The following is an 18,094-nucleotide window of genomic DNA, read 5'->3' as shown; positions in this document are numbered from 1 at the left end:
CCCTCCCAACTCACAGCTGGGTCCTCAGAGAATGGCTACCCTAGGTTCAAGGTACTATTTGGTTCCACACTGTTAAAACCATATCTCATGATTTCCCAATGATGCGGTTACTTTTAATAATCAGCCAGAAAACAGAATTAGTTCAAAGCAAAAGAATTTAATGAAATGACATAGAAAAAAGAGAAAAAACAGCCCCCCATAAACCTTGGGTGCCATCTCCCCAACATAGACACATCAATGGGGAGAGTGGGCAGACATAGGGAATGCATATGTCCAGGACATACACATGAGAGGCACTCAAGTAGGCAACATATATGACAAGGGCACGTAAAGGAGCAGCCCATGCCTCCAAAGCGGCAGGGCTACTGACGTCTTCTGCTGATGTCATCACATGGCCATCAACAGGCTGGTCTTGTCATTTTCATTAGATGTGGGTCTGAAAGACATGTAATCTAAACTATGCATACACTAGTTCTCTATAGTCTCTACTGGATCTTGTTCTGCCTCTAGGTTCTAACAGCTAAAGTCTGTAACTATCTCTTACCCAAGAGAAGACCAGATGCTTCCATTTAGCTGAAAGCCCATACATACATTTATTTTTTCCCCCTAAAATAGCTTTTAGAAAATGTAGAAACCCTTGCATGGGACCTGCAAAAAACTTCCCTTAGGTTTTTCTCCCTTTTTCCCTTCCATTTGACAGTTGAAACATCTCATCTTCTCTAAAAGGACATACTCAGCCCCAGACCTCAAGCTTTCTAAAACCAAAGCACAAGGTCCCACTATCTAACTAACCTTAGACTGTTCTTTGAAGTCTCTTCTCAGTCCAGGAGGCTGGTCTCTGTGACACAAAGCTCACCCTAATTTATGGTGAGCATTTATTGTATTTTTTTTCTATCCTCATTTCTGAAGGCTAGCCTATGAGCTCAATAATTACCAAGCAGTCCTGCAGTTTGAAAGTTCCATAGTTTTGAGAGCTCTACACCTCGCAGATAATGCCAGATCTGGGAGGAAAGTGATCAGCTCTTCCACCTGCTCAGCCTCAGTCTTTTCTCTTTCATATACAGCTGTGCCTAGTCAAAGGTAGGGCATTGCAGTGTATTTTTATATCAAAATAAATGGGATTCCTATAAAGAGACTTCCACATTTTGAATCCCCAGAACCAAAAAGTCTCTCTCCTCATTCTCACCAACCTATCTTTTGTTGAATCTAGGTTCAGTGTAGAAAGAACATTGAATATAGGGCTTGACAAAGAACTAAACGTCAAATCTAAGGTATTTAAATGCAGGAGAGGGGTAGCCATTTCTTGCTGAATTCCTAACCATTCCTTTAAAAACCAACCCAAATGCCACCTCCATCATTAAGCTGCCCATGATTCCTTCAAGTCAGCAAAAACTTCCCCTTGGAACATCACACAGCACTTTATTTTACAATTCTAGCTAATGCTTTTACACATTATTATAGATTATAATTTTCCTTGTATCATGTCCTCTTACTGAACTACAAGCTTCACAAGAGTGGGGACAAAGTCTTATCTATGGTAGAAACATCTTTCCCCAGTGCCCACCACCATGCTGTCCACACAGTTGATGAATAATGTCTGCTGAATGAACTAAGGTGCAGAGTTTGAAGTGATGCAGTGTAGCTTATGGTCCAACCAATTCTGAACCCTCCTGGAGTTGGGTTTACTTTGTGGGGAACTCACAATGATAAATCACCTGTCTGGGTCACTTTGCCTTCTATCCAGTTTGAAAATTGGAAACTTTTAAGGTTAACTCACTTCTCAATATTCAATAGCTTAGCCTAGTTTTGAAAGCCACAGGTGGAATTTATTATATACTTAAAAAAGAAAAGGAAGCAATACAGAATAGAGACCTTGTGTCTGCCATTCTACTCTTCATATAGAATTGGTCATTTTACATGGTCTTTGTATAAATGTTTGAATAAAAATCAATAAAATGTAACATATTTACTTGCTCACCATACCAAGAGACCAAGGCAAGGAACATCACAGAAAGAGTAAAACTTTTAAATAGTACAGAATGAATAATCAGTACAGTGAAGCAATGGAAAATAATTGCCATATTTCCCTTATGAATATAATCTCTTCTTCCTTCCTTCCAGAGTAGTTTGGGAAATATCTGTTCCGATAAGAAAAGCCTAGGCAAAGTCTCTACAACCATAATAAGATAGGAGGGAGAATTCCTTGGAGATAGCCTTTCGCTTCTGCTTCTCTAGTATCTATGGTTGAACTGATCCTAGACTTCTTGCCCTGAATGGCTTGGTTTGCTTCAGTTACTACTCAGTTCATCCCTCACTGGACTCCTCTCAATAACCCTGAAGCTCCTGGCTTGGCTCTCTCCTCTAAGTGTCCTTGGCCCCACAGAGACCTCTGTTTCTTCTCTGTCCCATGGTTGTGCTTCATGTGATCAGTCTACACCATGGGTACATGTATCTTACGAGAATGAATCTTGGCTCTCTCAATGAGTGTTCATACATGTTGGCGAAGATAGTTCTTTCCCACTTTGGTTCATCTTAGGCCAGACATTCTGGGAAGTGGAGTCCTTTCATCACTTCTTCCTACGCCTTTTAGAATAATATAGTAAAAAGCACACGTCATAGAACCAGAAAGCCAGGACTGGAGCTTTAGTTCTATAACCATGTGGGACTTTGACCAGGATTTTTAATCATCAGTGTCAATAAATGCCTATTAAACCCCCATTGCCTTCGGAGCATCGTACTCGTCTAACCTGGGAGTATGGCTCAATTCAGAATCAGAATGACCTTGGTTTAAACTTTGCCTCCTACACTTAAAAGTGGCATGATCCTGAGCAAATCATTTAGCCATTCTCCACCTCAGTGACTTCATCTTTGAAAATGGAAGTAGTGATAGCTACTTACATGGAACTTTGAGATTTGGAAGAACGTCACTTTGCATGTATTCGCTCATTTAAACCTCACAGCCCTATGAGGTAAGAGCTCTTACTATTCCCATTTTATAGATGTGGAAACTGAAGCTAGCAAAGATGAAATGGCTTGTCTAGGTTCCCATAGCTAATAATATAGTGGCTGAGTCAGGCCTCCAATACAAAACTTCCTAACTCCTAGACAGTTATGTCATAGGATTGTTGCAGGCTTCAGTGAAATTATATATACATATATATATATATATATACATGTATGTATGTGTAATATTATATAGGATATGTATGTTAGGTATATAACAGATATTTTTAATAATGTCTGTGATAATGTATTATATATCTTATACATTTATATGTGTGTGCATGTATATGTATGTATAAAGCATCCTTTGTGTTTCTTAAAGCACTGGTGTCAAACTCAAATGTTAATGGTAGCCACTGATCCATACATAAGGATCCCTTCAGACCACATGTTGACTTAATTTTAAAATGTAACATTATCTATGTTTTATTGTGTTTTTATTTGTTTTGTTAAAGATTTCCCAATTATATTTTAATCTATTTCAAGCCCAAAGGGGAGTACTGTGGCCACATGAACAGTATTTGGCACCTTTGCCTTAAAGCACTAGTGGGGAAGTCATTTATGTTTATTAAAGGCCTTCTTGTGAAGACAAATGCATCTTGACTGGGTGAAAGCCTTACATTCCAGGTCTGGCAGCATATTAGCAAAGGAACTGGTTAACTCGCTATATCTCATTGTCATCAAGCAAAAAGCTAGTCTAAAAAAAATGATAATTCTGCCAAAATGGAACAGAAGAAAGGTCAGTATTGAAGGGAGGGTGGGAGGGGGAGGACCATAGTGCGGTGATACAGTGCAGTGGAGTCCCAATAATCCTTGAGGGCTGGAGAGAATGTGGTACCAAAATGTGTCTGGCACTTGCCAAAAGGTACTGCATTTTAGAAAAGGTGAGGTGAGGGAGAGGGAGAAGTTAGAAGAAGAGAGATGTCTCACCTAATAGAAGCCTGGCCTAAATCTCCAATAATCTTAGATTAGTTCTGGAGAGGCTTTTGAGAGGGAGAGAGTGAGGGGAGGAACTGTGAGTTTAGAATTCACTTTGTTTTTCTGTTTAATGCCTAAGAAAGCAGTTTCCTGCCTCTTGCTGTTCTGTCATCTCTGAGCACTTTTTTCTGGTTAACAAGAGACCAAGAGATGTAGTCAAGTGGCAAGATACCTAGAGGTAACCAACTGTGAATTTATATTCAGGCTATGCAGACATAATTCCTTAGTTGTATTTAGCTGCCTGTGAGGTAACATATTTTGAGAAACCAACAGAAGGGCTTTGTTTTGGTGACATAGCTTCTGTGTATTTCTCCTACAAACACCATGGGGGGAAAGCACTGGAGCGTGGAGGTCCGCATTCTTATGGGGATTACAGTACTTGCTAGGAGAAAACGGTTTTCTTCAGGTTTGATATAAGATAAAGGATTTACAGCTATAGATCAGGAACGATTAGACTTGTACTTAGAATTTAACATTTTGTTCTGATTGCTGTAAGCAAAACCAACGTTGTCTTCTGGATGAAAGGCATGCTTCCCAGACAACAGGGTAGGCTTATACTGGAAATTATTCTAAATCATTAACCCGTAGATTCAGAACTTTAAAGCCAGATGGGGCCATAGATGAGATCATCTCACCCAACCCCTTCATTTTACACATGAGAAGATCCAAGGCCAGGAGACATCAGGTGCCTTCCGTAAAGTCTCACAGCTGGTTAATGGGAGATTTAGGACCAGCATCCATCTCCCCAGAGTACTAATCTAATGCAAGCCAGGTCCACTATGTTGCATGACCTCCCCAACATCAGCTGTTCCTGTAAACTAATTTATATTTAAGAAATGAGTACATTAGTGACTGAGAGAAAGGGAAGGGGAATTTTTGATTGCCCCTCTGATGCAGTTTTGAACTAGTTACATTCACATGCATGCATGTTAGAAGAGCTAGAGAGCTCATTTTCATTAATAATAACTAAAATTCATATGGTTTCCTAAGGTTTGCAAAGTGCTTAACATCTCAGTTGATCCTCGCAATAACCCTGCAAAGTGGTGCTAGCATTATGCCCATCGAACAAATGAGGAAATTAAACCTGACTGACATTAAGTCATCTGCCTAGATTTGAACACAGATCTTCCTATCTCCCAAGTCCAGGTCTCTATGAATTCCAACACGTGCAACAAAACAAAATATAAGCATCTCATCTTTCCTTTGCAGGCCTCTCCCTCTCCATCCGTCAGGAGTCCAGTGTCATCACAATACCCACTCCCTTAAAATGCCTACATCTCATCCTCTGTGGTCTTCTACCTTCCAAGCTCATAACTCAGGACTTTTCCGATGTCCACTCCCTTTCTATTTACTCATGTTATATCTCTTCCCCAAACCTCTGTTGTATCTAGTTAAACTGATAAACCAATTACTGTTAAGTTTTTAATGGAAAATAACGACAACATTCTCCCCGACCCAGCTGGTTGTTAGTAGCAATCTCAGGATGACATCCACATAATTCAATTCTGTTAATATGTAAGTACAGATTTGGATTTTAATGGTGGCCTTCAATGCTTTAAGGAAAACAGCAGCAATTCACATTTATTTGCACTTCAAGTTTTGCAAAGCACTTCCCTAATGATAATTCTGTGAGGTAAGTAGCATGTATTTTATTACAGTTCCTTTTCCCCCCTCCCTCCATTTTAAAAGTAAGGAAATTTAGGCTGAAAGATTAAGTGATTGCCTCAGGGTCCCACAACTAGTGAGAATTTAAAGCTGGATTTTAACTGAGATCTCCAAGTTTGCCACTTTCTTTGAATTGTGTCATTCAACCTTTCCCAAATATAATCCACTCGTGATCTCATGTTCCTCTTCTATGTAAAATGATCCCTCCGTCCTATGAATATTGATAGCATTCAGTTTAAACCTCTATGAACATTTTTCCAAATGTTTTCAAATGTTTCATTAGTAATTATTTCTAAATTTTATCTTCACTTCCCAGTGATTCCTCCCTCCTTATAGAACCAATTCTTGTAAAAAAAAAAAAAATGATGATGATAAATAAGTGCAGTCAAGCAAAGTAAACCAGTACACTGACCTTGTGTATGAAAGTATTCTCTATTGCAGGGTGGGGAGCCCTGTGACCTCGAGGCCACATGTGGCCTTCTAGGACCTTGGGGGCAGTCTTTTGATTGAGTCCAAGTTTCATACAACAAATCCTTTTATTAAAGGGATTTATTCTGTGAAGTTTGGATTCAGCCAGAGGGATGCACTTGAGGACCTAGAGGGCCACATGTGGCCTCGAGTCCTCAGGTTCCCCACCCCTACTCTAGCACCACTCTGCCAAGAAGTAAGAAACATGCTTTATCAATAGTCCTCTGAAGTCACAATTGACACTGCCTTGATCGTCACTGAAATCTTTCAGGGGTGTTTTTCTTTACGTTGCTGTGATCATCTTGTCAACTGACAAGATGTCAAACAATCTTTAGTTCTACTTATTTCTCTCTTTATCAATTCATAGAGTATTCCCAAGTTTTTCTGAATCCATCATACTTGCCACCTCTTACACTACAAAAATATTCAGTTATATTCATATAGCCATAGTTTGTTCAACCGTTCACCAACCGATGAATATTCACTTTCTTTCAAGTTCTTTGCCTCTGCAAAAAGAAGTGCTTCTATTAAAAAAAAAAGTTTCATATACTTAATACTTTTCCCTCTATCTTTAACTAGGAGTATACCTAGTGGAGGTATCATTAGATCAGTGGGTAGGTGTAGTTTTGTACCTTTTCTGGCATAATTCCATATTATTTTTCATAGTAATTGAACCAATGAGTAACTCTACCAACAATGCTTTGTTTGGTGTGACGGTCTTTCCACATCCATTTCAATAATTCATCAGTTTCCTTCTTTGTCATGATTGCCAATCTAATAAAAAGGAGGTAAAAGTTTTAAAGTGTTTTCATTTCCCTTATTATTAGTTATTTGGAGCATTTTTTTCATGTCATTGTTGATAGTGAGCATATGAGCATATCTTCCCCTGAAAACTGCCTATTTCTCAGAGACAATTAATCTTCATTTGGAAATAAAATTTTAATTTTAAAGGAAAATAAGTAAAAACTGCCTTTTCATATCCTTTGATCACTCATCTCCTAGAGTTTAGCTCTTGTTCTTATAGATTTGTAACAACTGCTTATATAACTAGATTATCAGATTTATCAGAGATATTCAGTTCAAAGATTTTTTTTCCTAATTAACTGTGCTAGGAAGTTTCCCACTCTACTTTATATTATGATAATAATGTTTACACTCTGCTCTAACATTTTCAACATATATTAGCTCAAGTCTACACGTAGTAGGCACTCAGTACATTGGGGGTGATTTGAGAATTGAATTATTTATATGTGATCCTGAAGCTGTTTCTACCACCCATTTGGGTCAGGGCCACAGGCCCGCTCACAAGCAGAAATTATGCATACATAACTTATTGGGGCCTCTGGGGCTGCTGGTTTGAGATAGTCATGGAAACTAATGCTTCCCTCCATTAATTAATACTAGATCATTGGGAATTCATCATTTCTTATGAAGGAAGGAAAGGAGACAGCCCTGAAAGTCAGTTAACACCAGTGACATGAAAACCAGATTTACAGTTTCTGTTTCTATTAGCATTATCCAACACCTCATATATTTTATTTTTAATTGGTATTTCCTGATATGATATTTTAAAACCCTATGAATTAACACACAAAAATAACCCTGTGAAATAGACTCAGGAAAGAATACTGTTAGAAGGACAAGCCCACATAAAATGTGTTAATTTTGTGTGACATACAGTAGAGCTGGAAATAAAATCCATTTCTTTAAAGGGATATTTTCCCCACCTAATTGCTTCATTTTATATCACAGTTGTATACAGGCAGCAAAGTGAACACTGACTAGGCAAATTATTTTTGGAAATACAGAGTTATTTCATCAGTGGTGGTAGTCAGGCAAGGAGTAAGGACCGAGAGGAGCTCCAAATAGCATGGAACAACCAGATATATGTCCTAGAGCAGCAAATCCAAATAGATGCATTTTCTCCCTTGTCTCATGGTCCACTACTGGACCACACTGTGTGGTGCACATCCCAGAGTCTCATCATTATGGCACCCCTTCCCCAATTCCTATGGGAACAAGGGTCATTCTCTCTAGAGGGTGGGTGTCTTCCTCTCACAATGCTATTGCACCTAGGATGGGCCTGTCCTTTATACCACTGCTCATTTTACCACACCCCCAACTGAATTTGCCCATGTACAAGAATTCCAAGTTATGACCCTGAAAGTCCAAAATTTGATGAGTTCTATTTGTGTAACTATTGAAGGGTAAACTATTTATGGTACCAGGGTGAAGACAATGTCAGAACCAGGATAAGGGATGAAACTATGCATTCAAAAGCTAGAAGCATGAAACAAAATATGGAAATTTAGTGAGAATGACACCAGTCATGTCTAAGAGTATAGCAGAATAACACTCTAGGAGTCATGGCCTGGTCAACATACAGGAAGACTCAGGTAATAATAGGATCTAGGAAGAATCTAGAAATTCGGAATCAGCCTGGACTCATAAAAACCATTAAAGTGAGACCAAGTCAAGAGTTTAGCCTATTAACAAACCAAATGACAATTTGATACACTCAACTCAACGTTATGGGCATTTAACCTCCTACTTCTCAGAGAGGTAGCCAGAATGCCAGCAGCCAAGGTCCATTCAAGAACTTTTGAAATAAATTTAAAAATCAACTAGGAAGGCTTGAGGTGAATACCTGTCTTAAAAGAAAAATTCTTTGTTCTGGTTTTTGCCCTGATTAATAAGGCAAAGCTCAATAAAAGGAATTTATTAAAATTCATCAAGATAACCACATGTTCATAGACTGACCACTGGAGATCAGCAAGGGATTCAAGATGGAGCCAGCTTTTATTTATAGCTTTCATAATAAGATAAAGACAATTTGGGTAGGTTCGCTCAGAAAAGGAAATGGGCCGTTGCATTCCTTTGCATGCAACCCATTCCACTGGGTTCCTTCCCAGTTGCCTATGTGTAATGTTTAACAGATAGAAACAGAGAGTGAATGTCCTATGTGACGTCTTTTATTTAGTGTTCAGATACTTAGGAATATGAACAATGCCTCACACACAAAGCTTTAGGAGAAGGAGTTCTTAATGTAGAGTCCATGAATGGGAGGAGGGACTATTTTTAATATTTGTTGATAAATGTATTTCAACAAAATTGTTCAAAGAGCTAGGTGGGTGCGGTGGATGGAGTGCTGGACAAGGAATTGGGAAGAGCTCAGTTCAGATCCAGACTCTAGCACTCATGAGCTGTGTGACCCTGGGCAAGTCCGCTAATCTCTTGCAACCTTAGTTCCCTCATCTGTTACTAAAAAAAAAAAAAAATGGAGATAAGGCAGCCTAAAACTGCACCATGACTTTTGGGACACTTTGTTCAAAAACCATTTTGCCAGCCTTGAAGCATTATACGAATGCTGGCTATTATTATGCTAATTGTTTTCCTTTGTAATTGTTTGTATTTTACATATTCAAAAACATTATTCTGAGCAGTGGGTCATGGACTTCACTGGACTTCTCAAGGGGTACGGTACCTATGCACATATAAAAGGTTAAGAACCCCTCTTTAGGAGATAAATAACTTTGAAATCAGGCAAAGCTGTGTAGATAAGCCAAAGACAAAGCTATGAAAATGAAGGCTACATATTGCCTTCATTAAGTGCAGCTAGAATAAGGCCTGAATTAGCTGAATAACATGGGGCCAGATGCCAAAAGCAGGAAAATCAGACTGAATTACAGTCTTTATAATAGATGAACCATGGGTTTCCTGTTGCCCTCATCAAACAGCACCAATATTGTCATTAAAGTTCAGGAGCTACACACTTCACATGTTACCCGTTGGGCTGTTTCCCTCAGTTTTGGTTAAGAAAATCAAATCCGGTTTGCATTTCTTGTTAAGTTTTGAATTTACTTCCTTGTTAAGGGCCAGTCAATGCATTGGAGTCTATTAACATATTCCCATCAAAGGGAAAGCCAGGGTCATTAGACCTGGGTAACTATTGTGTTTGAATGGGCCAGTTAATTTGTTACCCTACAATGAATGCAAGGTCAGCTGTACTGCTCCTGGCAAAAGGACTTGCATACAAATCAGTTTAGAGGAGGAGGAGCTAGAGACTGGAGAATGCATAAAAGTTAGACTTCTCAATAAATGCAAAGCTGTCTTGACCATGAACAAGAGCCAAACTCAATAGCCCTTACTCTGCCCCCTGCTGGCACCTGGCATTGCTGCACCCTTCCCAAGCCAAGGTACTTTTTAAAAATAGAACTCTACCACAGAAGCTTATAGTTAGAGCTGAAAGTGACCTTAAGGCAGTGTAGTTTTACGGATGAGGAAACTGAGACCCAGAGAAAAATGGCTTGCCTAAGGTCACATCAATAAATGGCAGAGCTAAGGTCTGAACAGTGCCTGGCACACAGTAAGCACTTAATAAAGAAATGTTCAACTGTACTTGATTGTACATGAGTTCTTGGACTCCAAATAAAGGATTTCCCCTGTACCAAATTCTGAAAATAGAGAAAGTTTTGGTTACAAGGGACTTTAGAGATCACCTAGTTTGACCTAGTTCTAGGTGTGGTGGACAACCAGTGAAAATCCTGAATCAATAGAGTATGGTCTGGGACCAACAGCAAAGCGAGGGATTGAGTGTTAATAATGTTGACATCTCTGAATCACTTTAAAGTCTGGCAAAGCCCTGGGTGTAGACTATCTCCCTTGATCCTCACAAAAACTGTAGGAGGTCCTTGCTATATAGGTATTATTAATCCTACTTTACATATGAGGAAACTGAAATTCCAAAAGCCAAGTAGATTATTCATGATCAAAAAGCTGGGGAAGGAGGATTTAAAACCAGTTCTTTCTCATTCCAAATCCAGCACTCTATCCATTAAACCAGACTGCCTATCCCATATTAACAGAATTAAGACTTGAACCCAGGTCTCCTAAATCCCATGTCAGTGCTATTTTTCTCTGTAGGGTCATAAAATCATAAATTAATTAACCAATCTTTATTGAATGCTTACTATATATAGCTAGGATACACCATGAGTAGGGGAAACCTTTAACAACCAAGCTATTCTGGTCACTCAACAGAAGTGGAGCCCATGGAAGTTATGTTTTGAAAGAGAGAAGAGACTTAGAATAAATTCAGTAAGCCCTCCCAAGGGACATAGAAAACAAAGGCTGAGTCTTATTACATACACCCCTATCAGAACTGGTCTGTCCTTTCTGCCAAACATTATGGGGTAAAAAGAACTGAAATTGGGGATTTGGAGTCATAGCAGTCAGAGGTATGTTTTTTTGCATCATTAAGAGTCTAATAAAAACAAAAACACTAACTTTGGACATTGCAATAATAAATGAAAATAAATGGAAAGCATTTTATGTTACTTAGCTGCTGGCAAGCCTGTGATGACTACCATGCTACTGTACGATAAGATGTGTGAATCTTATGTCTACCTGATATATTTACACATTGTCTTCCCCATTAGAATGTCCTAAGTTCCTTGAAAATAGAGATTGTTTCATTTTTTTTTATCTTTGCATTCCCAGCACTTACTCACAGGGATAGGGAAACTATGGTCTCAAGACCTCATGTAGCCCAGTCACACTTGAGGAGCCAGAGGGGACAGCCAGGACCTCAGGGCTACAGGTTTCCCACCCCTGTGGCTACGGTTATGCTCATTGCATAGTTGGCACTTAATAAATGTTTGTTGACTGAATAATTGATTGAGACAGTATCAAGATGAAACTTTTTTGCTTGGTTTCCAGAATGTCTTTAACCTAACTCTGTTATCTACCTGGGGGGGAGGGGGGAGGGGTTTTTGGGTGTCTCCAATCATCTTGATCTATATCTTGCCCCTGATGACTTCAGAAGAGAAAGTGAGCCTGATGACCTTGCACAGCCCCCTATCACTTAAATCCAATTCACTCACAAATCATGGCATCATCTCTTCAAGAATGAAGGGCAAACAACAGTTACCTACCTGTATAACCTTAATTCTTACTACTCCCCAGTACAAACTTTCAGCTCTAACCAGGTCATTCCTTCCTCCCCTTTCCATTATATGAATATATATTACTCCTTAATTATTGAAGGGATGCTTATTAAACACATAGAAAAGGCACCAGGTTTATTTCTTTTTCTTTTTACATCTGTTAAAAAATGCTCAGAGAAATGGAGGAGGAAGGGAGGCAGGGATAATAAATTAAGGTGATATAACAATGAAAGATACCAAAACAAGATTTTATTTTTTAAAGAAAAAGAAGCTGTAATGACAAGGAAATGTCATAGCTTTTTCCTATCAAATAGAGCTATACAAAAGTAGAGTAGGCTGATTCAGGAGATGGTGAAATCTCCTTTACTGGAAAACTCCCAGGAAAAGCTATACAGCCTCTTGTCTGGTGCGTTGTGGAGAGCATTCTTGTTTTTATTAAAGGATTGGAGTGGGTGGCCCGATGAGATTCCTTCCAACTCTGGGATCCTGTGATTGCCACTCTGCCCTAGAATGCCTTCTCTCCTCCCCACCTATACAGATCTGATCTTTTCATTGCTTAGTACTCCACCTGGGCACTGTCCTTTGCCAATGGGAACTCACAGGCAAGCTCAACCATGCTCATGATTCAGATAAAATGGACTAGACAGAACCTGACCTCCCAGCTCTCTCTGCTCTGCCACAGGTTTGGAGGCAGGTACTAAGATCAAAACTACAAGCCCCAACAGAAAACACATAATCTTTACAGAAGTACAATATGCTTGCTTATGGCAGGGATGTCTGGAGAATGGTTTCTAATGGTCTGCTGCTTCAGTCAGCTAAACAGTAGGCTAACACACCAAAAGGTTTGCCCATGATTTTAAGGGGTAAACCAGAGGAGCTCTGAATGGAGGGGCTGGATTGAATGGAATGCAGACCAAGGGGAGACCATTTAGAAAGCTATGGTAAGCCTAGCTCCCAGCCGCTTTCCCATAGTTCACGCCCTGATTACCTTTCATCTGCACTACTGCATATTCTCAATGCCTCTAGACGTTTCCCCCTCACCAGTTCATCTTCTGCACAATTGCCAGAAACACGGCTTGACCATGTCACCCTCACCCTACTCAAAATCTTCAGTGTTTTCCTGTTACCTCTAGGATAAAATACAAATGCCTGAGCCTAGCTTTTAAAGCCCTCCTACCATGGCTCCCATCTAGCTTTCTAGTCTAATTTCATATCACTCTTCTTCATGCACTGAGCATTTCCCTCACCAGCTCATCCATTCTTCATTCATGACAGTCTACTGCTTGCCTCCTTCTCTTTGCACAAGTCGTTCCCTAGATCTGGAAGGTCCTTCCTCCATATCTCTACCTCACAGAATCCATAGCTTCCTTCAGAGTACAACTTAGCTGAGGTGATGCCTCCAAAACAAGTTTATTTTGTTTTGTCTCCTAAACTTCTTAGTTATTAGCACCCTCTCTCTCTCTCTCAAAATTACTTTGTGTACGCTTACTTGTACTTACTTGTACTCTACATGTCACATCACAGTAGACTATAAACTCCTTGAGAGCAGGGACTGTTTTATTTTGTTTTGTCTTTGTATACCCATGGCTTAGCAAAATTTCTTTTACATGGTAGGAGTTTAGAAAATGATTTTTTAAAATTTAATTAAATTAAATCATAAGGACATACAGATTTCTAAGGGTCTAATCCAACTGTTATGATCACAGCAGTCAAGTGAGGTATTGCCCCATTTGGGGATGCCTCCACTCTAGGTTCAAGTTTTCCAACATGCAATGGAAAAACCATGAACTATGGGGTCAGAAGACCCAAAGTCAAGTTCTGACTCCTCTACCTGCCAACAATGAGCACATTGTGTAATCTCTCTGACCTTCAGTTTCCTCCTTTATTAAAATGGGAATAATAATACTCATATAATGTTGGAAGAAAAAGAACTTTGTAAACCACTGCAGTATAGAAATTTAAGCAATTACTATTTCATATGCCCCATAACTATTTCTGGGGCCCAATTAGTGTAAGTTTCATGCACATAACCCTTGCGCCTGAGGCTTCCTTCCTTTCCCTCCCAGACTTTGGGTGTTTATAGCTCTGTCCTCATCTTATCAGTGAGGTTTTTTTCCACTTCCAGTAAAGCATGTTCCACATGGTCCTGCTTCCAAGAGGCTATCCCTTGGCAAAAGACAAATTAGGATAGTTTACAGCACTTCCTAGAATGCTCCTACCCAAGTGATTAAGTTGGTGCCAAAAGGCTCAATGAGGTCCTACCTAATGTTTCAGCTGGTCTGAGAGAGGTCAGTGGAATCCAAGTAATTGAATTGGTGGATGCTTAGAGAGCAGTCCAATATGTCGAAGTGGCTCTGAATGGAGTCTCAGAGGCGCAGACTTTTTTGTATGCTGCCAGATGGGAGGGTTTCAGCCACTCTGCATGGATCCAAGAGCTGATGTTAATTTGACTCCATGTGCAATTTGGAATAGTACGAGATGATGAGCCTGAAGTGAATTTTCCCTTCCTTTTCCTGTGGCTCAACATCTATCTTATAAATTTAGCATTACCTTTTTAATTGACAAGGTCACAAGTTCCTTTCCCACTGGGACTCACTTCTAGACCCACTTACCTGAAATATCTTTGAGGCTAATATTAGCGGCGTCGCTGTATTCATTCTGCTCTGGGGATGGGGAAGGGGAAAAAAAATCCACCAACCCAGTCTGGAAGAAAGCACTTAAAAACAAAGCAAAGAACATTTGCAGAGGCCCATGTTCCTGGAATTCATAAAACCAGTCTCTCTGGCCAATAGCCTTGAGAGTGCCGATTACCTCTTACTGATTCACAATGGGCTGGGAGCTTTCTGATTAGAAAACTCTCAAGTTTAAAGCAGTCCATTAAGTCAAAGGGCTAGTCCTTTGCTCTCTGTGTTGAATTTGATTAACCATCTAAAACAACACAGTGTACCAGTACAGTGATTAAAAAAGCCTGTCACAAAGACATTCCAAGAAAACCAGGAGACTGAGGCTGTGAACTATTTTGTGACTAGGACGTTTTCCTGGAAAAACATTTCGGAAAATACTCTGTAACATAGGTTTTGCTTAAAAACTGTGGTTTCCTGACCAAGTTCTGTTATCACATATTTTATCATAGTATGTTCTCCAGATTCATTGGTGTCAGATATAGCTATTATCTCCTTTCAGAAAGGGGTAGGAAATTGATCAAATAATTGGATAAATAATCAAATTACAGGTTTTAAAATTTGGATGATTAGGGATTAGGCTGTGCACAAATAGTGGAAGTTGTTTCTTTTATAAAGGAAATGTGAAACTCGAAGCTATTTGTCTGAATTTATTCTCTCCTGGAACTGACCAAAAGATATTTGTTCTCCTGGCAGCAAGTCCTTGAAAAACAAAACCTGTGATTTCCTGTTAGAAGCAGTGTTTCTTATGCAGCATTTTGTTCAAAATATCTTAGAAATAGAAGCCAAATCACACATTTTCCTAAGTTGAAATCAGTTCTGTCCTAAAACACTATTTGAGATAGAACTGTTCTATGTAAGAGGTATCTTTTAAATCACAGGGTGATGGATGTCAATTAAAGGCCAAGGCCACTGGTTTAGAGAGCAGTCTGTATCTTATAACTATACACTAGTGTCAGAGACATGAAAGCAATCCAAACTCAAGTGAATTGGACTTTTCTAGTTCTGTCTAGACCAAATGGTCCAAACAAAGTATAAATCCTTTAACTGACATTGTCCAGGAGAAATTAGTGATTACTACCACTGACTGACAAAATTTAAATCAAATGGAGCTTGGGAACATACTATGAGCTCTTTAAACTGGTGGTCAGATTTTTGTTCGTTTTTTTGAGGGGCTTGCTTTCCTTAAATTGCTACTGATTGTTAGGTTTTATTTCTTTTTATTATTTTTAAACAAATTTTAATTTAAAAATTCATTTTAATTTAATTTTTAATGTTTAAAATGTTAATTTTAGGTTAAAAAGGTTACTTTTTTAAAAGTAATTTTAATTATCATTTTAATACAAGACATCTAAAAACAAAAACTAAGAAAATCAGTAAAGAGCTTTGTGTTTCTACACCTTGCCTGGCTTTTTATTGTCTTAGCTTCAGCTCTGATCTCTGTAACCAGCACTTGGGCCTATAGTACCATGGCCCCAGATAGAGGGTGTAGGGAAGAAACAACGACTTCACTCCTGGAAAGCTGAGTTTCACCTTAGGCTTCTTAGAACCTTCCTGTTTGTCACTGAGACATGAAACTCTCTATTTCTTTTCCCTAGGTTTTATTATTCCTGTCTATTAGAAGTAGTCAATGATTAGAATAAAAACCCCTTGAGGACAGGAACTGAATTGTTTTAGTATCCTCTGTGCTTAGCACAGTGCCTAGGAACATTATCATTGCTAAGAAATTGATAAATCAAATGATTAGTAAATGGTAGTAGACTTTGGTAGACTAAATCTAGCCTTCCCTCTAGGTCAAGGTTACGCAAATGTCTTGTTTGTTTCATGAACCCCTTTGGTAGTTTCATGAAGTCTATGGACCCATTCTGAGAATAATTTTGTAAATGAATAAATAGGATTACAAAGGAAACCAATTAAACTAAATATGGTTGTTTGGTTTGTTTTTGGTTTTTACATCCAATGACCTCAAGCTAAAACCCATGGTCTAGATATCAGGATGTAGTAAGAGTAGCAGTAAATACTTGAGTTTGAATATCAGTTTTGTGATCCACTATTTGGATGGGCCTGGGCAAGCCAAGAAACTGCTCTAGGTCTCAGTTTCTTCATTATAAAATGAAGAGATTGGACTAGGTTACCTCTGAGGTCGCTTCTAACTCTAAATCCTGTCATCCTACTGTTCCTGTCTTTGCCATCATCTGTCCCAACTTGTTCAAAAGTGAGATCCTGGATGCCTCTGGTCTTTTTTATTCACGCCTTCCTTTCTAAATTTGGATTTATACAGGTTGCCTGGCTATGCCTTTGGTAACAGAAGCCAAGTTTCTCTAAAATCTGCTCCTATTGTGACCTGCTTATTTTTAGATGGATTTGTGTTCTCATCTCTCCACCAGTATGGATTGTAAGCCCATTCCCAAATCTTAAAAAGATCTCTAGCCATGTCATAAAAATCAGTTTAATCCAACAATTATTTAAGCGCCTATTTTGTGCTAGGAACTGAGGGTGTGGAAGATAAAAATGAAAAAAATAATTCTCATTCTCTAGGAATGTTCAGTGAGAGTATAATTGATGGAACTGTGGCCCCTTGTCCAAGGTGGCATTTGAGCTCAAAAAAGGCTCTGGCTCTTGATTAATATGGACTGGGTTCAGTTCTGAGTGAGCCTGTTCACACAGGGAAGGATTCATGTTAGCTTGGAGGGATTCTTTTTTTTTTTTTAATTTCAACTCTCTAGTTCATTATGTCCCCAACTTAAAGTTATGGGGGAAATCTCTTACGTAGAGTTTGAGTTTAATTTCTTGAATCTCCCTGATTAAAGATTGTCAGGGCTCCTTCTAGAAAGAAACTCACAAACTAGATATCGTATATAGGACTGCTATTTATTTCTCTATCACAAAAGAAATATTTAAAAGGCAAGGGGCTAATAAACACACATTGACACATTGAGTAAAATAAAAAATACTAACTCATCACTCATAATATACTCTCCTAGAAAGGTTAGAAAAAGCAATTTTGTTAGACTGCTGAACACATATTTTACACTCATTTTCGATCTGCACTGCTAAGAAATTCACAAAGTCTAGATCTACTGGCAAGTAGATCTTCTAAGAAGTTATTACAGAAGCTACATTCTGCTGAGCACCCATAGAAAGACATGGGTAAGAATCATATGGGATAAGGGGTGGATGGTTTATGTGGATTGGCGTAATTGGAAGAGGTATCAGTTCCATTAAAATATTATATGAAAGACCTTGGCCAAAGAACTTCTCACCTGTTGGTCCATCTAATAACAGTGAGCTTCTTCACACTTAGAGGCTAAGCTGTTCCTCAGAGAGGAGACACAGCCTATCACTGGGACTCTA

The sequence above is a fragment of the Notamacropus eugenii genome, chromosome 7, assembly GCF_028372415.1.
Source record: "Notamacropus eugenii isolate mMacEug1 chromosome 7, mMacEug1.pri_v2, whole genome shotgun sequence".
Lineage (NCBI taxonomy): Eukaryota > Metazoa > Chordata > Mammalia > Diprotodontia > Macropodidae > Notamacropus > Notamacropus eugenii.
This window is presented reverse-complemented; position numbering follows the sequence as displayed.